The sequence below is a fragment of the Amblyomma mixtum genome, chromosome 3 (assembly GCF_055824585.1).
Source record: "Amblyomma mixtum isolate Tamu chromosome 3, ASM5582458v1, whole genome shotgun sequence".
NCBI lineage: Eukaryota > Metazoa > Arthropoda > Arachnida > Ixodida > Ixodidae > Amblyomma > Amblyomma mixtum.
In genome coordinates, this window is record NC_143014.1 from 357,203,302 (window position 1) to 357,225,079 (window position 21,778).

Below are 21,778 nucleotides of genomic sequence, written 5' to 3' on the forward strand. Positions count from 1 at the left end.
ATCGGCGAGCGAGTGAAAGGAGGAAGTCTAGCGTTGCCGCAGCGTCACACCGTGTCGGGCATAGGGCATAAAGTGTCCCGTAGCGCTATTGATGCCAGGAACCTTCCATCCGAGGCAAAGAACGAAGGTTGGCCTGATGGGCCGACGGGACCGAGCGCCGCGCAGTTGAAAGCACCCGGCGGGTGTCCCACCAGGTCCTTCGAGGACAAGGAGATGCGTGGCGACTTGCCACAAGGCAAATTAGGGTCAAGCGACTGCCAGGGAGCTCATGCAGCCTCAGACTATACCACGAAGCCGGCAAGCGCCGATCAAGCACGGAGCGGCAATTTGAAGGTTTGCCCGTGCAGTAAAGGTACAAATGGCTCCAAGCGAGGCAGAGTAGCTGGAGGCAGGTGCGTGGCCTTAACGTTGAAAGTCGGCGCGTGGAGCAGTACGTTCCGTACTGCAGTACGCCAAATCCCGTGTGGCAAAAGCGTCCGCACTGATATGATTACACTGGACAGGGGCTATGCTCCTTACGCAGTACGCGTCTCGTATTGGTGCGCCGAAAAGAGCGTGCCCTCAAGGGCGTCGCGTGATCAGGGATTTGGACTCATCGAATACCACAACGTTTTCGTTCCTGGAGGGCAGCAACTTTTTAGTTATCGCTCCGTTGTGGCACCAGCCTAACGAGTGAGTGACCGTCAGGCGTTAATCGGGTTGATTAACACGTAGTGGCTCGAAACGCACACAGGGACGCTCGGTGCGACTAAGGAGGCTCACGTGGCCACTTACGGACGTCGTGCGAGTGCTACTGAACGCTCCAGTTGCGAGTGTTGGTGTGTGTGTGTGCTCGCTCGCGAGCAGGACGCGGGCGTGCATGCAAATGAACTGGTTACATGGACGCCGTGTTACGGCGCACGGCAGGCATGCCACCGTGTGTATTTGTGCCATTTGCTTATGTTGTGTTGGTGCCTGTGTGCATTTTGCTTTTGCTTTTGTTGGTGCCATTGCTCTTGTAGCTGCGGTATGTCACCCACAGGATGGTTTTGTGACCCGTACCGATCCCTTCTGTTATAATTCTAAAACTGGCATTTGAGCCCTTTGTAGAATCATGGGAAGGGCGTGTGAGGGATCGGAAGTGTACGTGGGGTCATTGGAACGCGGCTAGGGGCGCTCAAAGTGGAGCGTCTCCTTTATTGGAACGCCACCGCTCGCGAACGCGCCAAGAAGTACGGGTGTCCACCCCGCCCCGCGCTACCGATTCGCGCACGTGCTGGCACGAATGTCTATTTGTGTTTGTTTTTATTTTGTGGTGGAGAGAGTGCTCTACCTTACGGAAGTTGGAGGGCTGGCCATGCCCTGGATGAACCAATGATGTTAAGACCGCAACATGATTGGAAGCTACGGAATGTGGGCCGGACCTTTAGGGCTTTAAAACTGGGCCCCGGAACCGGAAGCGAGGTTCTGGGCTAAGGTGAGATGCTATGCATCTTCGGCTACGCCGAGTAGGGGCCTCCCCTAGTGTTAGCCAGTTCCACCTTTTTGTAGTTTTGTATCTTTGCGCCGTTTAATTTGTCTCGAGTACCTTCAACTTGTTTATGCTGTAAATATTTGTACATAAACTTCAAGTGCTCGCCTTAAGCCTGCATCTCTACTCATTGAGAGACCGTCTCTGACGGGGCACCCCTGGTGCGAAGGAACGCTTCAGTCTTCGAGTTAAACCAGCCGTCTCTGGCGGGGCACCTCTGGTGCAAAGAAGAAGAAGAACCTGATCTTTACTAGGTTGAGAAACCAACATAACAGCAGCATTAGTAGCTCGAACAATAACAATCTAAGTGAAGCGTCCTCAAAAGAGGCCGTGTGCTGGAGATGAACTTTGAAGCGCCTTTCTCTGTAGAACGTGTTGACTTCACTTGCGTGCTGTCATCAGTTTTTCACTTCCTGGCTGGCTGCATTCCGACCTGGTAGTGGCACATATGCACTTAGTCACCCAAACTTCGCGCACTTTTAAGCGGGAAGTTCCCAGACACCCTTAGAGCATGTGGGGGTAGCGGTCTCGGACTCAAAGGAGATGCCCTTGACTAAGCGTGGCAAGCTCTGCGGAGACCAGCTACCAAGTGACAAGGGGTTTTTGGTCGTTTCGTGCCCAGCTTTCACCTGTGGCGAGCCAGAGAATGGGTCGGAGCCAAGGGTTCACAAACAAAACAGAGTTTATGCAGCAATGAGACAATACAGAGTATTACACAATCATTCGTCAAAACACATACAAAGTGACTAAGAAAACAAAGCAACTCGTGCAAAGTTAAACTCCAGATAGATTACAATACAAGAGGCATATTACATCTAAAGTTCACTAGCACAAGAGAGAGGCAAACAAACAAAACACAACTTGTTCACTGGGCACTGCGACAGTCCGACGAAAAGAGGTCCACGACGATACCGTCCCGCAGACTGGCGCACGTTGTCTCGTTGGTCGGTGGCTGGGCGAGTGGTGTTGTCCCGGGAGTCGAACGGGCGCGCTTCTCTGTATCAAACGACGGCTTAGACTAAACTGACAGCGGTCAACGTCCTTCCTTTATAGGCACCGACCACGTCTGTTTGTTCTACGCGCCAAAGTAGTAGGCGCGCACATGTACGCAGTGTCGGCCGTGCAGTCACCCTTTCGTTCTCGCGCCGGCCGCGCGTCTTCATTGGTCAAAAGCCGGGAGTCGCTTCGTGGAGCTTCTTGTAATTTCTGGCGTGGCGCCGCCGCCGACGGGCCAAGGGGACATGGCTTAGCGCACACAAGGTTACGCCCTTTCCGCCAACACCACGCAGAAACAACTCCGACGTTCTAGAGAAATCGACGTCGTGGCTGACTCATTGCCTCCGGCGAGCGTTGGTGGAGGGGGCAGCCACACACACACACACACACACACACACACACACACACACACACACACACACACACACACACACACACACACACACACACACACACACACACACACACACACACACACACACACACACACACACACACACACACACACACACACACACACACACACACACACACACACACACACACACACACACACACACACACACACACACACACACACACACACACACACACACACACACACACACACACACACACACACACACACACACACACACACACACACACACACACACACACACACACACACACACACACACACACACACACACACACACACACACACACACACACACACACACACACACACACACACACACACACACACACACACACACACACACACACACACACACACACACACACACACACACACACACACACACACACACACACACACACACACACACACACACACACACACACACACACACACACACACACACACACACACACACACACACACACACACACACACACACACACACACACACACACACACACACACACACACACACACACACACACACACACACACACACACACACACACACACACACACACACACACACACACACACACACACACACACACACACACACACACACACACACACACACACACACACACACACACACACACACACACACACACACACACACACACACACACACACACACACACACACACACACACACACACACACACACACACACACACACACACACACACACACACACACACACACACACACACACACACACACACACACACACACACACACACACACACACACACACACACACACACACACACACACACACACACACACACACACACACACACACACACACACACACACACACACACACACACACACACACACACACACACACACACACACACACACACACACACACACACACAAGGCTACAGTCGCTCTCCATGGGTTTCTTTCTTCCCCATTTTACGACCTCGCTGGCGAGATGCGTCCGCGCGGCGCTGATTTTGTTTCTTTGTTTCTAAACGGCGCCGAATTTTGTGACACTGCCCCTTCCTTTAAGAATATTGTGCAACAATATTCACAAAACACAAAATCCGCGCGCACATGCATGCGCTCACAAACTCAATGCCAAAATAGACACATCAATACAATGATATTTCCAAATCCATAACACAATACAATGTTCCCAATGCACTTTAAGCACGCTGGAATTCGGAAGTACATTAACACAACATTGCAGACATGGAGCAAACGAGTAGAAGTGATACTTTCGCCTACACAGAGGGTTCCGAACAGGACTGTTTCGCTCAAGCTTGCAGTGGCACTTTTAATTCTCTTTTTTACTGCAATAGCTGAAAACCAAAAATTCTCATCCGGAGCAGGTATACATGAAGATTACAACCAGCCTCTCACACTGCAAGAATTAAATAAGGTATTATCTTCTGGAAAAAAGACAGCCTCAGGACCAGACAACGTGCATTACGCTATGCTTGCACATCTCTCCGAGGCTGCTGTAGAGGCACTGTTAAAATTCTTTAATAAAATCTGGATAACTGGAAATATACCTGGCGAGTGGAAAAAGCAGTCATAATACCTTTTCTCAAACCCGGAAAACCACCAACAAGGCCTAGCAGTTACATACCAATAGCCCTCACCAGCTGCATTGCTAAATCTTTTGAAAGTGTAATAAACATTAGACTGACCTTGTACTTGAATCTCGGCAACTATGAGATACACACCAAAGTAGGTTTAAAAAAGCATGCTCGACCACAGATCACCTTGTTCGTCTAGAAAACACCATCCGGGAGGCGTTCATCCACAAGCAGCACTGTATTGGGGTCTTCTTCGACTTGGAGAAGTCCTACCATATTACGTGGAAGTTCGGCATCCTCTGTGACCTAGCAGAGCTAGGCAACCGCGGCAGGATGTTGAACTGCTTGAACGACTTCCTGGCTAACCGCACATTCCGAGTCTGCCTAGGAGCAACTCTCTCCGTGACTTTCACCCAAGAGAACGGCGTACCCCAGGGGTGTATTCTAAGCACGACACTGTTCATAATAAAAATGAATTCCTTAGCTAAAGCAATACCCAAGTCCATAATGTATTCAGTTTATGTAGATGACCTACAAATAGCATGCACGTCCTCCAGCATATCAACCTTTGAGAGACAAATACGAATCACACTAAATAAACTAGGTTCTTGAGCAGACAGAAATGGATTTAAATTTTTCCCTCAAAAAACAGTAGCTGTTCTTTTTTCATTGTGATGAGGCCTGCAGGTCGATCCCAATCTGTACCTGAATCACACTCCGCTACCAATTAAACAAGAACACAAATTTTTAGGCGTAACTTTCGACAAGAATCTCAAATTTCTACAACACATTAACAACCTTAAAAAGAAAGCTTCTCAAACCCTCAATATCTTAAAAGTGCTCTCACGGAAGCGGTGGGGGTCCGATAGAGCAAGCCTTTTACAAATATATCGCTCTCTTGTGCGCTCCAAGCTGGACTATGGGTGCATAGTATATGGTTCGGCAAGAGCATCCTACTTGAAAAGATTAGACCCCATTCATAATCTTGGTTTGCGCCTATCATCTGGAGCATACAGAACATCACCAGTAGTTAGCCTTTACGTTGAAACTAATGAAGCCGCTCTTGAGGTTCGAATAATCGCCCTTACATGCTCATACGTCTTAAAAATCCGTTCTCTTCCGAAACATCTCTGCCATCCAATTGTCACCAAGTGTCCATCTAAAAGATTATTCATCAACAAACCACATTCTATCAGGCCAATACTACTGCGCTTTGAAGATAAATGCGAAGAGCTAACAGTACTAGATGCCCTACCGAATATTGCACAAAGGAATGAATATTTACCACCATGGTACAGCCTGCCTTCAGTATGCCACCTCACAATGACACATTTGGATAACAAGGAAACGCCAAATGAGTACATATTACAGGAATTCTTTGCACTACAAGAAAAGTATGACACCTACATTGAATTTTATACCGATGGCTCAAAAACAGAAAGTCACGTTGGAAGCGCAGTAAACCAAGAAAATACTAAACAGATAATGCGACTACCAGAATGCGCATCAGTTTTTACTGCTGAGTGTTATGCCATCTTTGTAGCTGTAGAAAAAATAGTAAGAGAGAACATCAAAAATAGCATCATTTACACCGACTCCCTGAGTATGCTTAAAGCACTGCACTCCAGAAATGCGGCTGAACTCATAATAGGAAACATCATACTGTCACGTTGTTGTGACGGCAATCCAGCGGTCAGGAAGACACCAACCAGTCTTGGAAACGAAGCTCTTTATTTGGGCTGACTTGCGCCCGCAAAAGAACGGAATCACTCGGCGGCGGCGTAAGCAACAGATGTTCTTGTCGGTGGTCGAACTACGAATGCCCGCCGCTCGCGGCATCGCTCAATTTAAAGCCGGCAAGGAAACTTCCAGATAACAAGACAAGATCATCTATAGAAGTCTGGAAAAACCTAGATGCAGCCTTTCATGGCTGCTATCAATCGAGATTAGTGTGGTCGCTTCTCGCGTCACGAACAAAAGTGATAACAACCCTTTCCTGCAGCCTTGAGCGTGAACGAACAAACACTACAATGATACGTGGCATTACCCCCCTTTCAAAGAAGCATCGTCTCGATGCTTTAAAATGAAATTAAACACGGAGAATGCTTCGAGAACTCAGAGTCCTTTAGCGTTCCTAATAAGGTGTAAGGGCAGCGGTAAAAGCTTCAAGTCTGGCCGTGTCGTCGTCGCTGTTGTCGTCGGTGTTGTCGTCGTATTTCTCGTCGTATATGTCGTTGGTGTTGTCGTCGTATATGTCGTCGTATTTGTCGTCGTCGTCGTAGGGATCGTCGTCGTCGTAGGGGTCGTCGTCGTCGTAGGGGTCGTCGTCGTCGTAGGGGTCGTCGTTGTCGTAGGGGTCGTCGTTGTCGTAGGGTTCGTCGTTGTCGTAGGGTTCGTCGTTGTCGTAGGGTTCGTCGTTGTCGTAGGGTTCGTCGTTGTTGTAGGGTTCGACGTTGTCGTAGGGTTCGTCGTCGTCGTAGGGGACACGGTCTTCTGTTTTCGTCGATGGAGGATCTTAGTTCTTGCGCTCAGAAGCAACCTCACCTCCAGAGGCTGCTTTATTCAGTTTAACCTTCGGCGGCTGGGGAAGCGTCCACGCACTGCGTAGCATCGGCTAGGAGATACTTAGCGCGGTGACGATGGCAACGGAGAACGCGATAGGCGGCTCGGCGATGAGTATCCTTCCCGACGCAAAAAATCCTCGATTTCGGCTGGTCGCTGGCCGGGTCGAGGTCGTGGGGCGTCGTAATGGAACCCTCGGATGCCCATTCTCCTGTATGGGCAGTACCGGAGAATGTGACCGGCTTCTCCGCATTGGAAGCATTGTGAGCGGCGCTGGTCGGCAGTTCTCCACTCGACGCATTTCCTCGGTCGTGTACGACGCTCGTAGGACGGGCGAGATGGGGCGAGAGGGCGGCGCTCCAGCGCAACTGGCTAAGGGCGATAGGGGCTTGGGTCCCGTCGTCGAGGTACAGCACGGCGCACTGCTGCGGCATAAGTCATGGCTGGAGGCTCCAGAGCCTACGTGGTAGACTGGAGTCAGGTCCTCCTGTGAATGACTCAGAGGGCTGGCGTCACGAGGCTACCCAGCACCTCCACCAGATGTCACGTTGTTGTGACGGCAATCCAGCGGTCAGGAAGACACCAACCAGTCTTGGAAACGAAGCTCTTTATTTGGGCTCACTTGCGCCCGCAAAAGAACTGAATCACTCGGCGGCGGCGTAGAAAGAGAAGTTTATTTTTTTCTAATGTCAACAAAAATACAAAGCAGAACTGCTGAACTCAATGCTCTGATCAGTCACGCACATGCGCAGTGACGCAGCACTGAGCACGTCAATAAGGCAGTAAGAAAGCCGACACTCGACCGCCGCGCAGGACGATGCAATATGTCGACCATTTGGGCAAGAACTCAGCCTCACTCATTGACAGTGCGTCCACGCATGCTTGCTCAAAGAGGCGCGTGCGTAGGCGCTGCAACATTGGAAACATTGCTCTTTGCGGACGCCCATTTAAGGAAGCCGCTCCACGCTGCCGCCACAAAACGAACATGCCGACACACAAGAGCATATTTGTGAACAGTTCGCGTGAACTAGTGCGCGGTTCGAGGCGGGTTAAAAACATGCGTGACACCAGTATCCAAAAGGTGCGCGCAACTACACACTCAAACTTAGCGTGCCGCAATGTTTCTAAGAGACCGCATTGCGGGCATCGGGCGGGGGGCGCCACGCCCCAAGCCGCAAGGCGGTCTCTTGAGGGCAGGACCCGCCAGCCTCGCAACCAGCCGAAGTCCCTGATGTCTGCAGGAAGTGCAGGTGAGGTCAGTTAAACCAGCGCTCCCGTCTCGTTTTCTGGAGTTGTTCGCGAGTGAGCTCTGCTACCATTAGTGCCTCACACACCGTGGAGGGCGGGGTTTCATCAACATCCAGATCGGGCACGCTGGCACACAACGACGCCAGTGTGCGACGCGCATTAACGAAGAATTCCGGCGGTTGCTCGGCTGTAGGGCCAACCACGTGTTGTGAAAAAAACACGTTACGCGCTGTACCCAGAAAGTATGCGATGAGTGTTCTCCCGGGATAGTAAGCGTTCTCCCGGGATAGTTCTCCCGGCGTAGAAAGAGAAGTTTATTTTTTCTAATGTCAACAAAAGTACAAAACAAAACGACTGAACTCAAAGGTCTGATGTCACATGCACATGCGCAGTGCCGCTGCACTCCGCACGTCAGTAGGGCAATAAGAAAGCCGATACTCTACCGCCGCGCAGGACGATGAAGTATGTCGACCACTTGCGCAAAAACTCCGCTTCGCTCATTGACAGTACGTCCACGCATGCTTGCTCAAAGAGGCGCGTGCGGAGGCGCTGCAACATCGGAAACATTGCTGTTTGCGGACGCCCATTTAAGGAAGCCGCTCCACGCTGCCGACACATAACGAACATGCCGACACACAAGAGCATATTTGTCAACAGTTCGCGTGAACTAGTGCGCGCTTCGAGGCGGGTTAAAAACATGCGTGACACCAGTATCCAAAAGGTGCGCGCAACTACACACTCAAACTTAGCGTGCCGCAATGTTTCTAAGAGACCGCATTGCGGGCATCGGGCGGGGGGCGCCACGCCCCAAGCCGCAAGGCGGTCTCTTGTGGGCAGGACCCGCCAGCCTCGCAACCAGCCGAAGTCCCTGATGTCTGCAGGAAGTGCAGGTGAGGTGAGTTAAACCAGCGCTCCCGTCTCGTTTTCTGGAGTTGTTCGCGAGTGAGCTCTGCTACCATTAGTGCCTCACACACCGTGGAGGGCGGGGTTTCATCAACATCCAGATCGGGCACGCTGGCAGACAACGACGCCAGTGTGCGACGCACATTAACGAAGAATGCCGGCGGCTGCTCGGCTGTAGGGCCAACCACGTGCTGTGTAAAAAACACATTACGCGCTGTACCCAGAAAGTATGCGATGAGTGTTCTCCCGGGATAGTCTGGGTTGCTCACAAGATCGCGTACTCCTCGCAAGGCGAGCACATTACACATGGTGCGGATGCAAGGTATACTAAACCCACCCATGTACGATGGAAGGCGCATGAACATTCGTGACTTGTACAAGTTTGGTTTTGCCCGCCCAAACGAAAGAGCCACAGGCCGAGGTTAGCCTGCGAGCAAACGTGCGCGGTGGGTTTGCGACGCGGGCGACAAAAAAACATGCGGCTAGATTGTGGACTTAACTATATAGCAGCGCTCTGCCATTGAAAGGCGGAAAGTTGACGCCACCGAGAGGCGTTTCTCAGCGTTCGTGCGGAGGCTAGTCCAGGTTTCGCGGGCTACTTCTCCGCTGGCGAGAAATACTACTCCCAGGACTTTCACTCCCTGCACCCACTCCACCTCGCCCGCAAGGTTCGGTGTGAAGGTGCCAAACCTTAGTGCCTTGCTTTTAACCCTGTTCAATAGGGCCCCCGATATCTCGCTGTACTCGAGAAACAGCCGCGAAAAAGCAGCGTAGCTATCCTCGTCCTTGAGGAAAAGCGACACGTCATCGGCGTAGGCCGATACCTTGGATTTGGCCCTGGCCAGGCAGAGGGAAGCCGCGTATGGATGGGCTGTCGTTAATGCGCCGGATGAGTGGATCCAGGCATAACACGAAGAATGTTGGGGAGAGAGAGCATCCTTGCCTTATGCCCCGGGTGACTGAGAAGGGAGCGCTCTGGTGGCCGTTTACGGAGAGACGAGCATTCGGGTCTGCGTAAAGTAAGCGCAGCCTGCTGACAATTTGCGGAGGGAATCCGAAGGCTTCAAGGACTCCGAACAGATACGAGTGTTCCACCCGATCGAATGCTTTCGCCTGGTCAAGCGAAACAAAGCACCCGCTGAAGCCCGTCCTGCTGTCAAATGTGAACAGGTCTCTAGTGAGTGCCAATGCATCAAACACAGAGCGGTCAGGCACGCTGCTGGTTTGAGCACGGTGGATTAGGTGAGGTAGGATCGTCCGCATTCTTGTGTTCAGTAAAGATGTGACTATTTTGTAGTCTGCGTTTAAGAGGCTTATGGGCCGCCATGCTTGCGGGTAGGAGGGGTCACCGCCCGCTTTCGGAATGAGTATGATGCGACATTCGCGGAAAGAGTTTGGACGTAACCCATCCGCGAGGAAGCCGTTAACCATCTTCAGGAGCGCTCCTTGGATCTCGTAAAAAAACTGAATAAAAACTTGTTGGAATGCCGTCTGGACCGGGGGCAGAGGCTGCATTCATACTCTGCAGGATGGCGTGCAGCTCTTGGCTTGTGGCTGGTGCGCAAAGGTTTTCATGCAACTCTTCAGCTACTCGTGGCAAGTTTCCAAAAAAACTTTGTAGAAGCCCGTCATAACCATCTTGAAGATGCAGCCAACTGTCCGTAGAGAACAGGTTCGGAAAGTGGCTTGCGAAGATCGTGCAGATATCTGCCGTGGTTTTGCTTTGGGTGCCGTCTGGGAGTGTCACGAAAGGCACAGTAGCGGGAGCGAATTCCTCTGCCGTGCCTGCGCGTACGTGTCGTCAGAGCCGGGTCTGATATCGGCCGCCCGAGCTGGTGTGCACGACTAGCTGCCCGTGATGACTGGCAGAGCAACACGTGGTAACGTGCTTTAAGTAGACTCAGGTAATCGCTCATGGCAAAGGTTAAGGGTGCTCCCCTTTGCACTATACGGATGCGCTTGAGAGTGTCATTCAGTGCATGAGTTACCCGGCGTCTGCGGCCTTGACCGGCCGCCACCAGAGTTGCCTGCCAACGAGCCTTGAGTGTGTCCCAAGAATCAGTCGCAAGGAAGCTCTTGCACGATGCTGCCAACGTCGTACGCAGTGACGCCACGCTTTCCGGGTCCGCCAGTAGGCTCGTGTCCATGCGCCACGTAACAGTACGTGGGGTGTCCTCACCAAAGTCGAGACTCATTGACAAGCGGTGGTGATCGGAAATCACCGGCGTGCCTGCAGGGAACGCGAGAACTTCGCAGCTAACGACAAAAGAAGCGAGCTCTGGTGGAAAATAGAATTTGTCTATCCGACTCGCTGACTGTGCTCTCTCCCACGTCGCTCCAAAGGCATCCCCGTGAAGCTGCACCCACGCGTCAGACAAGCGGAACTGAGTCACGAGATCGCGGAGCGCGGGGGCACCGCAATAACTGCGACCGTGACCCTGTCCGCGGACGTCACGGTCGATGTTAAGTACACAATTGAAGTCACCGACGATGAAAGTGGGGTAGGGATCAAGGAGGAATGAGTCGAGGCGCTCAAAAAAATCAGAACTACTAGTCTGCCGTGCTGGCGCATGTACAACCAACGCACGTACCCGCCGCTGGTTTAGTGTAAAGTCGACCGCAAGAGTGCGGCCGTCCAGCCCGAAAGTGCAATGAGCACCCGCGCGCAGGCAGGGGTTTACAAAAACGACACCAACACCGCACATATGAAAATCAGTCAACGAAAAATAAGCAAAAACAGAAAACCGGGTGGTGAAATTCAGCACATCAAGTGAAGTACGGAAGTTGCATTCCTGTAAAAACAGGATGTCGACGCCCCTTGCCCTGGCAAAGTGCATCACCTCTCTCTGTCTGTCTACGGATTGAAATCCCCGAACATTCAGGGAGAGGAGATGCACAACCGCCATGACTGCCAAGAGCACCGACGGCATAACATACAACCTAAAGAGCGCTGCCATGGGCGGCGCTTGACGCGCGCGGCACTTTTTTACTACAACGTTCGTTAACGGTCCCTTCAGATTCCGATGATTGGGGGTGGGCACGTTTGAAGTCTGGTCGGGAAAAGTCCATGTTTTCGGGGTCGTCGGCGCTTGTGGCCTCGCTCACCGGTTGCTCCGTGGTCTTGGCGACGCTCGCAGCTGAAGCCGATGCCGACGCCAGGGTCGCCGATGGGAGGGTGTGGCTGGCTGGTGACGGGAAGCGCGCGTCGTCCACACCTCCAGGAGTCGTCGGTCCTGACACCTGGCTGCACGTCAAGTTGCCTGTCAGGCGAAGCGGCGTGACTTTGTCCGGTACGTCCACCAGGTCGCCCGACGCCACGCTCGACTCATCGCCGCTGCTGCTTTCGGTGTTGAAGGAAGCTGAGCGGGGTAGCGGCGGCAAGGGTTCCGCGAAAACAGCACCGAACGGCTCCACCTCGTTTGAAGGCGTCCCCTCGAGCTGCTCCTTCACGGGCACCTCCGTCGCGGGGGTGGGCTCGGGCTCCCTCGGGCTGCTGGTCGTAGGGTCCGCGTCGGCAACAGGCGTCCGGACGGTTGGTGTGCTCCGCGTTTCTGCGACCACGTTGTCCTTGCTCGGTTCCTTTCTCGAGGCGGCGGCCGCCGCATAGGACCGTGGTCGCAGGCAGTCCGCTGTGGCGTGGCTTCCGCCGCAGCGCCTGCAAGCCGCTCCGCATCCGGCCGTGTCGTGGCCGAACACCTCGCACCGATGTGGCCGTCCTGCCCGCAGCGGGAACACACCTTCCGGACGCCTCGGTAGTCAAACATGACGCGGTGGCCCTGGACTGTCAAGAAGTTCGGCACCGCCTGCTTCATCTCGATCCGGACCACGCGCGTCCCGTTGCCGACGTGACGACGGCCCTTGAGGACGGGATTGGTGATGTCAAGCAACTTGCCGTAGGAGCTCAGTGCCGCTGCCAGCGCCGCGTCTCCCACGAACAGCGGCACACGAAAAGCCGTCACGTGAACCACGGCAGGACCCACGCAGGCTACTGGGACGGAAGTGCCGTTCACGTTGAAGGCGCCTTCCACGAGCATCTTCTCCGCCGCCGCAGCCGAGGCCATGGCGACGCAGAACTTCATGCCTCCATGGTGCTGGAGGCTCTCTAGCTCTTTCCGGCCGACAACCAACTCGATGCCGTCGACGATGTCGTCAGCTGTCGCATCGGAAGTAACTGTGAACGAAAAACAATGCGCCTTTGGGGGCGGCGCACGGAACGCCGGAGGGGCAGCAGTACCCGGGCCTCCCATGACGTCACGGGTGTTCGGCTGCGCTGCTGCTTGCACGACCTTCACGCAGTTTGCCCGAGCACCGGCATAGGCACGGCGCCTGGGCAGGGAGGCTGGTTGCGGTACCTCCGGGTCGCAGTGGATCCGGGGCCCGCCTGCACTTATCGTTGAAACTTCTCAGGAAGCCAGCACCGAAAAAACTTCGCTGGTTCTGGACGAGCTCGGGCATAGAAAGGGAAGTTTATTTTTTTCGAAAGGAACAAAAATACGAAACAAAACAGTTGAACTGAAGTCTGATCTTTCAAGCACATGCGCAGTGACGCAGCACTGAGCACGTCAGTATGGCAGTATGAAAGCCGACACTCGACCGCCTCGCTGGACGATAAAGTATGTCGACCATTTGCGCAAGAACCCAGCCTCGCTCATTGTCAGTGCGTCCACGCATGCTTGCTCAAAGAGGCGCGTGCGGAGGCGCTGCAACATTGGAAACATTGCTCTTTGCGGACGCCCATTTAAGGAAGCCCCTCCAAGCTGCCGCCACAAAACGAACATGCCGACACACAAGAGCATATTTGTAAACAGTTCGCGTGAACTAGTGCGCGCTTCGAGGCGGGTTACGAACATTCGTGACACTAGTACCCAAAAGGAGCGCGCCACTACACAGTCGAACATTGCGTGCCGCAATGTTTCAAAGAGACTGCACTGCGGGCATCGGGCGGAGGGCGCCACGCCCCACGCCGCAAGGCGGTCTCTTGTGGGCAGGACCCGCGAGCCTCGCAGCCAGCCGAAGTTCCTGACATCTGCAGGAAGCGCAGCTGAGGTCAGTTGGCGCCAGCGTGCCCGTCTCGTTTTCTGGAGTTGTTCGCGTCTCAGCTCAGCTACCGTTAGTGCTTCACACATCCTGGAGGGCGGGGTTTCATCAACATCCAGATCGGGCACGCTGGCAGACAACGACGCCAGTGTGCGACGCACGTTAACGAAAAATGCCGGCGGCCGCTCGGCTGTAGGGCCAACCACGCGTTGTGTAAAAAACACGTTACGCGCTGTACCCAGAATGTATGTGAGGAGTGTTTTCCCGGATAGTCTGGGTTGTGTACAAGATCTCGTACTCCTCGCAAGGCGAGCACATTGCACATGGTGCGGATACAAGGTATACCAAACCCACCCATGTACGATGGAAGGCGCATGAACATTCGTGACACAAGTTCGGTTTTGCCCGCCCAAACGAAAGAGCCACAGGCCGAGGTTAGTCTGCGAGCAAACGTGCGCGGTGGGTTTGCGACGCGGGCGACAAAAAAACATGCGGCTAGGATTGTGGACTTAACTATATAGCAGCGCTCTGCCATTGAAAGGCGGAACGTTGACGCCACCGAGAGGCGTTTCTCAGCGTTCGTGCGGAGGTTAGTCCAGGTTTTGCGGGCTACTTCTCTGCTGGCGAGGAATACTACTCCCAGGACATTCACTCCCTGCACCCACTCCACCTCGCCCGCAAGGTTCGGTGTGAAGGTGCCAAACCTTAGTGCCACCCTGTTCAATAGGGCCCCTGATATCTCGCTGTACTCGAGAAACAGCCGCGAAAAAGCGGCGTAGCTATCCTCGTCCTTGAGGAAAAGCGACACGTCGTCGGCGTAGGCCGAAACTGATTTGGCCCTGGCCAGGCAGAGGGAAGCCGCGTATGGATGGACTGTCGTTAATGCGCCGGATGAGTGGATCCAGGCATAACACGAAGAATGTTGGGGAGAGAGGGCATCCTTGCCTTATGCCCCGGGTGACTGAGAAGGGAGCGCTCTGGTGGCCGTTTACGGAGAGATGAGCGTTCAGGTCTGCGTAAAGTAGGCGCAGCCTGCTGACAATTTGCGGCGGGAATCCGAAGGCTTCGAGGACTCCGAACAAATACGAGTGTTCCACCCGATCGAATGCTTTCGCCTGATCGAGTGAAACAAAACACCCGGTGAAGCCCGTCCTGCTGGCAAATGTGAACAGGTCTCTTGTGAGTGCCAATGCAGAAAACACAGAGCGGTCAGGCACGCTGCTGGTTTGAGCACGGTGGATTAGGTGAGGCAGGATCGTCCGCATTCTTCTGTTTAGTAAAGATGAGACTATTTTGTAGTCTGTGTTTGAGAGGCTTATGGGCCGCCATGCTTGCGGGTCGGAGGGGTCACCGCCCACTTTCGGAATGAGTATTATGCGACATTCGCGGAAAGTGTTCAGACGTAACCCATCCGCGAGAAAGCCGTTGACCATTTTCAGCAGTGCTCCTTGGATCTGGTAAACAAACGTTGAATAAAAACTTGTTGGAATGCCGCCTGGACCGGGGGCAGAGGCTGCATTCATACTCTGCAGGATGGCGTGCAGCTCTTGGCTTGTGGCTGGTGCGCAAAGGTTTTCATGCAGTTCTTCAGCTACTCGTGGCAAGTTTCCAAAAAAGCTTTGTAGAAGCCCGTCATAACGATCTTGAAGATGTAGCGAACTTTCCGTGCTCGGCGGTCGTCGAACTACGAATGTCCGCCGCTCGCGGCATCGCTCAATTTAAAGCCGGCAAGGAAACTTCCAGATAACAAGACAAGATCATCTACAGAAGTCTGGAAAAACCTAGATGCGGCCTTTCATGGCTGCGATCAATCGAGATTAGTGTGGTCGCTTCTCGCGTCACGAACAAAAGTGATAACAACCCTTTCCTGCAGCCTTGAGCGTGAACGAACAAACACTACAATGATACGTGGCAATACATAACATAGTTAAAATCACAAAACAAAAGCATAGCATTAAATTATGCTGGGTTCCTAGCCATGTTGGAATTATGGGCAATGAGAAAGCAGATGTATGCGCTGCACAAGCCCGGAAAGGCCAAATAAAGCAAGTGAACATACCGTACCGGGATTGTTTAAAGTTTATCTACAGTAAACTCAGAAATAAGCGGCAGGCGCATGGCAAGAGCACGTAAACAACAAACTACATTCTGTGATGCCAATTTTAGGGGAATGGCAATCATGTAGGCATCAAGAACGTTTTACCGAAGTTATTTTATGTCGGCTCCGCATTGGACACACCCACCTCACGCACAGCTTTCTACTAACCAAGCAGAACAAACCTCTCTGTGACATGTGTGGTGCTGAACTCACGGTGAACCACATTTTAATTTCATGTATCAAACTAGAAGAACTAAGAAAGAAATATTTTACAATATTTTACAGGCAAAGCATCCCATTACACCCCATGTTACTATTAGGTGATCGAGCACTGGTTTACATCTCTTGTATTTTTAGGTTTCTCAAGTAAGCCAGCGTTTTAAACAAACTCTAAGCATAAAAAGCTTCACTTTTAACAAAAACTCCAACCTTGTGTTTGGCGCATCATAGCCTCAGTTGCTTTTGCGCCATTAAAATCAATATAACTAACTAACTATCTTTTTTACTCTACTCTGTGTTTTCATCCTGTCACGTGTTCTAGTCTTCTTCCGCCTAGATCTGAGGCTTCTCTTCCGAACGCTGCTCTGGCCCAACTTCCTATTCCTACGGCTCTCTGTGTTAGTGCTCAAACATCGAGCCCTTCCTCTTTTCTTGCGGCTGGCGCGTCTGTTGCCAACAAATTTAACGCCAGCTCGCTCATGACGGCTTCGCTTCTCGTGCCTGTCTTTTTTTTGGCATACGCTCATCTATTTGCACTTTCGTCTCCAGACCGAGTCCTTACTGAGTACTGGGCTCGTTCGTCTTAACTTCTTTCTTACATTGCTGCTATATTCGTGCAGCTCACTTCCATTCGATTCAGCTGTCTTCAACTTAGTTCTGTTTCATTCCATTCTCTTCCTGAATTTTCTACAGCGTTTCTCCAGTTCGATTCCACCTGTATGGGCAGTGCTTAATTCGCTTCTCTTTCTCTTTACTTTCGTCCGACTTTAATTCGCGGTGAGCCCGAATTGTTTTCACATGCATAATCCGAGGTGGGTTCTGGCGATGACGCCACTATTTCAGTCATTTTTTCTTCTTGATGGACAGAACTTTGTCTCCGGTCCGATGTTTTCTTCCTTTTCTTCTTTCTGACTCTTGCTCGAGTGCAATGCTCGGAGCACGGCTCTGGACTAACTGAAGAATCAATCGCATCAGTTGAGATCAATACTCCTTCCTCAATTACATCCGTCCGTTAGTTACTTTGAGTCGAGTCGTGTACAGACCTTTCCTCAGTCTGCTCCTTCCCTTCCACTGCATATTCTCCTTGAGAGGCAAAAATTTCCTCGCCTTCCTCATAGGACCAAATTTCCCCGGCATCCTCATCGGAAACGACCTCCTCGCTCCTCGAGGGTTCGCACGGAACGGTTTCCAGGTTTTCTCTGAGTGCGCTGTCCTCAGTTATTACTGCGTCGGAGCTTTCGTACTGTTACATTTGACCGCTCTTCCTCACGGTCCTTGCTGCAACTCTGAGGTGTGCAGCACAGTGATTTGTCGCTGGGGCTCCAACTCCTTTCGATGTCGCCGGGCGACTGCCCTGAGCTGCCGTCTGACGGAAGCGTCAGCTTGGTCTTCTCCTCAGTGCCTACTACCTCAGCAGTAGCTACACTTTCAATTTCCTGAAGAAGCGGAACTCCTGTCTGTTCTTCGCTCTCTGTAATCACAGTTGTAGGAACCGCCTGTTCCACAACCTCACTTTAACTGGTGGAGCTAGTGGAGCAGTTGTTTAACTGGTGGAGCTAGTTAGAACCTCTCCCGTGGTTGTCAAGGAATTAATTTCCTCTCTTCCACCCGGTCTATCCGGGGGTAAGCTCCGCTGGCTCCCTGGAGTTCCTCAAACGCCGAATTTCAGCAAGCTTCCTCTGAAAGATTGCGATCTCTCTTTCAAAAGCCCTTTCGACTTCTGCACGTTTCCTTTGCCACTCTCTCCCTTCTCGAGCCCTCTCTCTTTCCTGGTCCACAGATTTTCGCAGTTCGGCTCCGGTTATCTCCATCAGGAGGCCGGCCTTTATTAGCTCCTTTAGCTCCTGAAAGCTCATATTTCGATACCGAATTCTCCATTCAAGGCAATGAATACCTCTACATGGTGAACCTCACTAACCGCTTCACCGCGGCACCTTACAATATCGCTCTGCTGCTAACACTCGTTTACGACCTCTTCGTAAACTCCTCCCGACTCTTTCTCTGTTCACCGCGCTTACAAACACCAAACGTCCTCTCGCGGACGGCAGAATATATGTCACCCAACTTCCCGCACTTTTAAGCGTGAAGTTCCCGACACCCTTAGAGCGTGTGGGGATAGCGGTCTCGAACTCAAAAGAGATGCCCCCGACTCAGCGTGAAAAGCTCTGCGGAGACCAGCTACCAAGAGACAAGTGGTTTTCGGTCGTTTGGCACCCAGCTTTCGCCGCTCGCAAGGAACAGAGTGGGTCGGAGCCAAAGGTTCAGAAACCAAACAGAGTTTATACAGCAATCAGACGATACAGATGATCACACAATCACTACTACAAACACATACAAAGTGATTAAGAAAACAATGCAACTCGTGCAAAGTTAAACTCGAGATAGATTACAATACAAAAGGCATATCGCATCTAAAGTTCACTAACAAAAGAGAGGCAAACAAACAAAACGTAATTTGTTCACTGGGCACTGCGACAGTCCGACGAACAGAGGTCCATGTCGATGCCTTCCCGCAGACAGGCGCACGTTGCCTCGTTGGTCCGTGGCTGGGCGAGTGGTGTTCTCCTGGGAGTCGAACGGGCGCGCTTAGCTTAAAAGACGGCTCAGACTAAACTGACAGGGGTCAAAGTCCTTCCTTTATAGGCATGGACCGCGTCTGTTTGTTCTACGCGCCAAAGTAGTAGGCGCGCACATGCACGCAGTGTAGGCCGTGCAGTCTCCCTTTCTCGTGCCGGGCGCGCGTCTTCATCGATCAAAAGCCTGGAGTCGCTTCGTGGAGCTTCTCGCAATTTCTGGCGCGGCGCCGCCGCCGATGGGCGAAGGGGGCCTCTCTTAGCGAACGCAAGGCTACGCCCTTTCCGCAAAAACACAAAAACACCACGGAGAAACAACCTTGATGTTCTAGAGAAATCGACGTCGTGGCGTGCTCATTCCCTCCAGCGAGCGGTTGTGGAGGGGGCAGTCACACACACACACAAAGCTGTAGGCGCTCTCCAGGGGTTTCCTTCTTCCCCCTTTTACGACCGCGCTGGCGAGATGCGTCCGCGCGGCGCTGATTTTGTTTCTTGGTTTCTAAAGTGCGCCTAATTTTCTGACAACTTTCAATGAGAAAACAAAGGTGGTCACAAGACAGTGTCAGGAGAATATCCACCAGCTTCACAGCTGCACGGGATAGAAAGCAAGTGATATAATTGCAGAACAAAAATCTTTGAGATCGCAGCGTCGACCTGCATTGGAGCAATGCGAAAGCAAAATGTCGGCATACTATGTCGACGTTTATTGCTGTTCTGACGTCCGTGTACGATATCGGTGTCTAAATGTATTTTTGTGTGTTTTTTCGTGTTTGATTAATTAATAACACCTCATGAACCAAATTTTACCCACGGCAACATTTTATCACATACTATGCGTCACAATATGCGTCACAATAATACTATGCGTCACAATTTATCGTCAGAGAACGACGTAATCGTTCGGAGAAAACTGCGGACAACTTTTGTTGACGCGACAGAGCCATATAAAGCTCTCGCAAATAAAGAACTGCAGTTAATGAGCGTGCTCAGGCCATAACTAACCCTACGGAAAAAAAATTGCGGACGATTCCGTTAATTCCTAATCCGAAATTGGGGGCATCAGCTGTTTCAGCTTTTCGATAGACTGAGGCACAGAAGTCGAACAAGACATGTATGCAGAAATAGAGACAGCTTCTTATTTTTAACACATATTCCTTCTTGTGATCATCTGTATCGTCTGATTGCTGTATAAATTCTGTTTGGTTTCTGAACCTTTGGCTCCGACCCACTCTGTTCCTTGCGAGCGGTGAAAGCTGGGTGCCAAACGACCGAAAACCTCTTGTATCATCCTTCAAGAAACAGTTCATTAACAGTTCTTGATTGTCATGAAGGAAGCTTAGCGGCAGGAGAAATAGATGAATATCTGCTCGACTTGCTGCACCAATGCCTGGTTCTCAAAGACGAGGTCTATGCAAGTATTTCGCGAGTTCATCACAGCCCTGGCAGGCGTTACGAGTGATAGGAACGAAATATTCTCCGGCATAAGTGGTGTTCCTGTTTGCCTTTGTGTCTACATTAAAGTACACACCCACCCTGCCACCCTGGCAGGTGGCAGTTCCCTCAACGTTGTAAGGCCTAACGCATACAGCCCACATCTCTATCTAATGACCCCACGTTCCTATAAGCGTGATTAAGGCATCCACTGACCCAGTGAGCCAGTAATGCGCACTTCCTTCCCTTCAAATTATCAGAGTGTATTACGTTGTCAACGCCAATGCTAATGAACACAACGAACGCCGAAGGCCTATGGCTTCAGTGCCGCGTTTCTGGCACAACGTTGTCAATGCCAACGCATGCAGCGCACATCTGTCACTACCGCCACGTAGCTTAAAGCACGACTGAGGTGTCCACTGCTCCAAGAGGGCAGTTATGCGCCTTCCCTCTGCTTTCCAAGCTCCCGCTCGATTGGTAAGGTGTCCACTGCTAGTTATAACGAACAACAGTGACGGCGACGCCACGAAACCCAGAAATGATCGCCAAAGAGCTTCGCTCTAAAACAACACAAAGAGCGGGATAAGCTTCAAACAAGAATATAGCACAACACATGTGCTACAAGGTGTACTCATGAAAATGCAGATCTCAAAGCAAGCAATCTCACCTTAGCTGGGACTGGATCTCGATTTCCCTTTGCAACTGACGCTCCACATTACAGCGCTGCAGCTTAGACTTGAACAGGACCTGCACGCACAACGTTGACGATGAAGTTTGCCGGCAGCTTTTAAGGGAAGATTTGGACAAAAAACTCCATGGAAAACGCTATTTTCATCTGGACATAGTGGGGTCAAAGACCCATTTGCCAAGCATTTCATCCTATAGAAGTAGGACACCAGGCAAGGGGAAAGCTTGTACCAAGTGCAAACTAATGGTTACGCCTGGCCGCACTAGGGTCTGAATTCCGCACCTCTCCCTTACGAGGCCGATGCCCCAACCGCTAGGCCACTGCTGCTGTTTCACGCACAATGTTTACACAACAGTTCTTCGTGTGATTAGGGCGTGTCTTGCAAAGAACACTCTATCTCAAGGCCTTGCATTTTCAGCACAAGGCGGGAGAAAACATCAGAGCAGGAAAAATAATGCCAGAAGCCTCCAAACTTAGATGATGTGCAGTTCTGACTG

The 21,778-nt window shown here is 51.8% G+C and overlaps 1 pseudogene; it reads right to left on the reverse strand.

The window, feature by feature from the left end:
* The window catches only part of LOC149356440 (aurora kinase C-like), a 39,517-nt pseudogene that overhangs the window by 11,957 nt on the left and 5,782 nt on the right, over nt 1-21,778 (reverse strand).